This window comes from Cyanistes caeruleus, chromosome 2 (genome assembly GCF_971803275.1).
Source record: "Cyanistes caeruleus chromosome 2, bCyaCae1.hap1.1, whole genome shotgun sequence".
Lineage (NCBI taxonomy): Eukaryota > Metazoa > Chordata > Aves > Passeriformes > Paridae > Cyanistes > Cyanistes caeruleus.
Window position 1 is genome coordinate 31120712 of NC_141702.1, and position 6763 is coordinate 31127474.

Here is a 6763-nt window from a genome sequence, read left to right on the forward strand (position 1 = left end):
TGAACACACCAAACCAAAGTTTGTCTTTGGGGATGCAAAAATAATAACAATAATAGAAAAATAAAAAAATATAGAAATCCACCTGGTTTTTCAGTTGCAGGTAAACACTGAGCAATCTAGACCACTGACCAATCCAATCAATACTGGATTAGTGCCAAGAGGACTAGGATAACCCATCAGAAAAGTTAAAATGACAAATGAAAGATCAAAAGAGAAGATGTCTATAGATATAAAAGATAATGTTTGTTTTTCTTTCCAAAATATGTCTTGAGAACCCAACATTCTGCAAGAACAGGCTGTACTGGCATGGGCAGACAAAAAGCAATGGGAAAGACCAGTAAATCCCCCTTCAACCATATAAACAAACTTGTCTCTAGGCATGACATCACAATCCATAAAAGCCTCCATTGCTAGGGTTTCATTCTGCTTTGAGTGTCATAAGCATTAATTTTAGACTTGAGTTGTTGAATAACCCCAGAGGGGAAATGAAAACAAGCCATCAGGACTTTCCTCTATTCATGAAGTTCTGAAGGCAGTTTCCCACCAGCTGACAGAATGTATTTCACCTTTTCCTTGAAGAGCAGCATAGCTAGAAAGTGCTATGGGGCATGGATTGTCCCAGCAGGGAGGTGAACTGCTGGTTTATATTCTGAAAGATCAGATGCTTTTGTTTGTTCACAGTGTATTGACTGTAACAGAACCAGGAGGGTCCACTTAGACATATATAAACATATAATTCATCCCTTCCTGAAAATGTTTGTGTTTGTGATAATGCCTAGGAATAAAACAAGCTTCCACTGAAAGGCCCAAAACTACTTCTCCAGACAGAACAATTTAGTCATAATGTCAAAATTATATGTTACATCCAAATAATAATGTGCCACAAGGTGACAAACCACTGAGAGACAGACATCAGTGATCTGAAAAATCTACAACTCTTTCAATGGATAAGAAGGTTCACCCTCGGGTAAGTCACTGGTGTTCCAGTTAGTGCCAGGGTTCATGCTCCAAAGTTTTCTCTGAGTGGCAGCTAATGGTTAATTTGAAAGTAGAGCATTTGAGTGAAGGAAAAGATTGATTTTCTACTTCTTTCCATTGCTTTCAGACCCTTATGAGGAAAGAGAAACAAATTGGACAAAAAGAGCTGAATCTATTATTGCTTAATTTTTTAGTCTAAAAATAAAAAGGGTCTTGTAAAAATCTCACTTCCCATGCTGTCTACAATCATTTACTTTGCAAGGTGCTGGGGAAAGGTTAAGATCAGGAATTGTGTGAGTACAGTCAGAAATCAGCTATTTTTTGACCTACCAGCTCCATCACCCTTCATCAGTCCTAGAATAGCTCTTTCCCTAAAAGCTTTTTCGTGGAACCAATCACCTCAATTCTGAATTTTACACAAAGCAATTCAGAACTGCAGTTTTCCAAACAGTGGTAGAAACTGGTGTTTGAGACAAATCACACAGTTCTGTAGTGTGTGGGATCAGAGCTGTCACGTGCTGGATAAGCTGGGGTGGGAAATTCTGCAGTTCCTGGAATGCTGCTAGGTCATGGAGGACCCAGCAGAAATGCTTATAAGCCACCTCTGCACACATCCTCTACCAAAGCTGCAGCCACTGTTTAGTATTTTGTCATCTGTTTACATAAAAATTTTGTCCTCTCTAAGGGTTCTCTTCTGAAAATAAGCCTCTGTTTTAAATGCCTTGACAGTGACTGCATAAATTTACATGACGCATTTCACAATCCTTGGAAATTTGCTTTGTTTATGATGGATACTCAACATTTCTTTGAGATAAGTTTGCAGTGGGAGCTGCGGGGGAAGACCACACTGGCAAGACATCAAAATCTGAGGAAATTTTAGAACACTGCTAATAACATCTTTGTGCTTTACCTCAACAATTATTTTTACAGCATGAGGAATTGTGCCAGAAATTCAAATTACATTCATTTTATTACATTTGCCCAGGTGTTTTGCATGCAGGTATAATCCACTTTGCATCACAAGAATTAAGTAGGAGACAGTTTGAATCATAGATTTAGAGAACTACTGAGCCAGGAAGCAGACTCTGGAAGTCCAATCTACCTAAAACCACTGGCCCAAGACTATGTCCAGAGAGTTTTTGAATGTCTGTCCAAGGATGGAGACTCCACATCATCTCTGGACAACCTGTGGCACTGCTTAGCCACTCAGTCAGTGAAAAAGGTTTTCCTTTCTCTGGTCCTGTCACTGGATACCACCGGAAAGAGCCTGGCTCTGTCTTCTTTTCTCCCTCCATCAGGTGTTTATACACATTGGTGAGATCCACCCTGAGCCGTCTCTTCCCCAGAATGAACTTTCCAGCCAGATTCTTCCATTCACTGCCATTGTATTTGCTTGAGTGTAAATGTGAAAGCTGGTGAATCTGACCTGTTGCTTCTTTACCCTCTGCCCAGTGCCCTTTGAAATGTGTTTAGATGGTTACAACATGGGGGTTTACTACATCAACTTTTTCCCCAGTTAAGAATAGCAGCACCAAAATTGACCTCATTTTTCAATACACATGAAGTCACAATTGGATAGGAAGCAACCCCTGAAAATATTGTAAATGTTAAAGTGCAAGAGAAGGCAGACAGATAAGTTGTTGTTGGTTTTGATGTTTTTTAAATTGTTCTTGTTCAACTACCTACATTTAATTTAAATTTATATGATGACAGAGACTTATAAGAATTATGAAACTGATTTCATTTTTATTCATCTTTTTCTAAAATAATTTGGCTCTCATATAAGCTAGCTCATATGCTTCTGTTCAGTGGGAGATACTTTCAGCAGATGTGCTGCTTGTGTCTTGTCTCTTGAGAAAGATGGATGGATATTTTTAATATGAAAGACACAGTTCTTTTAGCTATTGTATTTCTCCTTGGAGCATTTTCTGGTTTCTACACTAATAATTGCCCACAGGAAAATTATTCTGCATTTTACTTTTGTGCAATGTACTTAACATATTTAGCTAAAAGATCCAAATTCACCCACTAAAAGCTTATATTTTCCCAGTCACAGGCTTGATGAAGTTCAACAGGAACTGAGGTTTTATATCCCAAAACATAAACTGGGCATGGGATCCCCACCACAGAGAGCTTGCTATGCAGTTTCTGTCTAAATGGCCTGGTTGGCTAAGGGAGGAAAAGATTTTAGAAAAAGACTTCATATTTTATTCTTGGCTCTCCACCTTTCTGCAAGAAGGCACCTACTCCTTCCTCATGGAAAGCACTGGGTGACTGCAAAGCCCGATCTCATGATGTAAAGGGAATGAGTTTACTGTAGCTATGGATGGCAATGTAAACTAAGAAATCCTCTATATGCATGTTCATGGAATCCTCACAATGAGGAATGACTCCTTACATGGAGGAATTCTCAAAAACATGAAAATAAAAAATGAAAAAAAAAAAATTAACATTTCATTTAAATTAAGGCATAAAGGCACATGTTAGCCTGGCCTGCATCTGAAGATGGGGAGTTACAAGTCAGCTCCCATTCAGAAGTTACTTAGATGTATTAATGTGGTACTAGACTTCAGCAAAAACTGCTATCATACTCTGCTGTCATCAGATCTTGCTAGCTAGGGCTCAGCATCATGACAGCACTGCTAAACAGGCTTCTTTAAAAAGCTGGTTCAAGTCTGAAACCAGTGCATAACTGGTCCCAGTGCCAAACAGGAGCCGAACTTTCTGGGAAAAAAAAAACTTGCTTAACTCAGGATACTGAGACCTATTGAAAATCTGGCCATAATTCATGAAATCCCATGCTGATCCATTTCCAGCGAGTTTATTAAAGGCAAAACTCAATAGGTTTGGAAGGAACTTGTTCCTTCTCCAGTGGAATTTCCACCACACTGAGATGTGGCTTTTCCCACAGTACAATGCACAATGCTACTAATGTTACAGGACAACCATAGTCCAAGGTCATGTGCCAAAAGGCTGCATACTAAGTGAGAAATGTTGGTTGTAAAATTTTGGCTGCCAAAGCTGAATCAATTCATTCAGCCTTAGAAATATATATCCTTTTGCAGCATTTTGTGTAGGTGTGCAACCTGGGGAAAGACTAGCAATACCATCCAGCTTATAAAGGAAGGTGAATATTAAACTGGAACAAAATGCCATAAAATATTGGTATAAATAAGATCTTCCCAGCAGTTGTAGCTGGAGCCAATCTTAAAACTGCAAAAGCAAAATCAGTTGTATATGAGAAATATGTGTATAAGACATGGCAGTGAATATACAACTTATCACAAAACAAACTTTATTCTAATGATCATAATTTGCAATAATGATCATAATTTATCATTCTATTCACTCTGTTTACACAGAATTGAAAGCAAGGGTGGGGGGGAAAGCCATTTACATGTGAAATATAAGCTATTTGGATCTTCTGGGGTTCCAAAAGCACAGTTGACTATACTTTCTCAATTTTCCATGTAGTGGAGTGTCTAGGTATCATAGAAGCATTCTTCCAAAATGAAAAATATCTTAATGAAATTTATGATGTTGTAAGTTACCACGAAACCAATGTGTTATATTTTGACCTACATACATTTTTGAAACCTTGCAGTGCATGCACAAAGTCTGACAAAGACAGTTGACAGGTAACAAAAATAAGGGAGATCTGCCTTTTTTGATCACTTCTAGGTAAGACTTATACCTTGATCTGAAATGAAACTGTTCTTGCACATGTCCATCTAGAGGGTTTTTGCCTCTACAGCATTTCTAAGTTCAGTTTGAACACCACCACACCTTATGGGACCATCTTAGAAGTACTTTTAAGAAGGAATGAATAATATATTTTTATTTTGAGACCTTAAGAACGTTTTATTTACTCCAATAAGATGTGCAAGATGGATCTATTAAAATACATCATATTACTATGCAGAAAATAGGAAAAACTCTTCTTGTGATACCTTAATATATATATATATATACACATATATAATATAAGTAATATTACCCATTCACCTCTGAATAAGAGACATAGAATGATTCAGAAAAGAAAATATTTCTTTTAATGTAAAAGAGAAATTTAAAATTATAAGTTGCAAGTCTGAGTAATGCGGTTAGACTGAGTTTGAGACATCAAAAATGGATGGAGTCAGTCACACAGCTGAATGAGTAGGGTTGTTAAAGAAAATTCTTATTTCAGGAAATCAGTAATATTGCTCCTGACACACTCAGTATTTGTCTGAAAGATTATAATTTATATCTCCTTTTATGTCTTTCTATTTGAGCTAATTTCAATGAGAATTTTCTAAAATATCTATTCATTAAAACTGCCTGTGAATCTTATCCATTCTACATTTCTAAGACTATTTCTGTATACTGGTACATAAGGCAGGATATAGGTATCATTCACATTTCTTACATATTCCCTTTTGAACAAATATCGATCAGTTTCTGCTTCCAATTACTGTACTTTTAGAATATGCAGAAATTGTGTCTGTATATCATCTGCCAGAAAGAGATGGTGAGTACATTTATTTTAAAACACAGGCCTCTTACTTCTGTTTTTATATTTCTGTAGATCATCAACTACAATCTTCACATTTTTTCCCATATTTATCATAGCACAAAGCACTGCCTTAAATATGAACACGAAGATTTGTGAGTAAAACTGTGGGTTTTCTTAAATTTTACGTCTACTTCAGTGTCTGTAGTTCACTTAATTATATGTGCAATATCTCAGTTCTTACTTTATTCCACTTCTCTGTTTCCAGCAGAGACCTCACTTTCATCTTTATTTAGTGACAAAACTCACTCTATTCCATCCTTCCAGCAAGACTCTGCTGCACTAAGTCACATTCCAATGTCAACAGCCACTGTTCCTCCTAGCACACCTTCAGCCTTAGTAGGAACAGCTATAGAGCCCTCCTAAGGGACAGGTTTGGTACAGTCTTACCATCCAACCCAGTGAAGGAGCAATCCCAGTGATGACCATTTAAGGATTTCCCAAATTAAATGTTGTTAATATACTGCATGAGCAGAAAATAGTGTTTTCAGAGAAAAATGCTGAGCCTGACTGTCCTTTCCAAACAAACACTCCAAACTCCTCGCCCTCCTATGTCCCAGGATGCCATTTGAGCCCAGCCTGGGGCCATCAGCCAACTGTTATGAATAATGAAAACACTTTAATTTTGTGCCAATGTCAAAGTAAAGCTTTTGATCTTTACTATACATTTAAACATCTTCTTCTTCAAATTTATGAAAGCCTCCTATTTCACTAGGAAATTTATTGCCTCATTTGCAGGGAAGAAAGTGCCATAAAAGGAAGATCCTTCATTTTGAGAAACTGGCCAGATAGAGGAAATGTTTGGTGCTGTTTTGACTTTTGTTGCTACTGAAAAGAGATCACTTCAGGAGACCAAGAAATATAACTGCAGGATACTACCTCAGAGGATGCACTGGATGGAATTTTACAGTCTACAGGCATATTCTGTCAAATATACTGTACACAAGGGCATTGCCAAATAACAGCAGAGAGTATCCATGGTATTCTGAGGAACTGCCAAAGAAAACAAGCCTTCAGATTACCCCTTATTTGATGTTATGCTGACATTTTTCACATGAACAGGGTTTCTGGAACTGAAAATCAAAGGACAAACATCTAAGAATGGATTCTGGGCCAGAATTCCTGCTTTCTATTCAAACCTTGGTTATGGTCTTATATCTTTGCTTAATTACCCATAATGCAAAAATAATGCTAAGATTCAAAGCCATTTTAGTTAAAAGAACATTATTTTCC

General features: G+C 37.2%; 1 long non-coding RNA gene across 1 annotated transcript; it reads left to right on the forward strand.

The window, feature by feature from the left end:
• Positions 1-419: 419 nt before the first annotated feature.
• LOC147654710 (uncharacterized) lies at positions 420-6492 on the forward strand. Its single transcript, XR_015282522.1, has 2 exons — positions 420-967; positions 6269-6492. It is a non-coding gene; the product is annotated as an uncharacterized LOC147654710 (long non-coding RNA).
• The last annotated feature ends 271 nt before the right edge of the window (positions 6493-6763 follow it).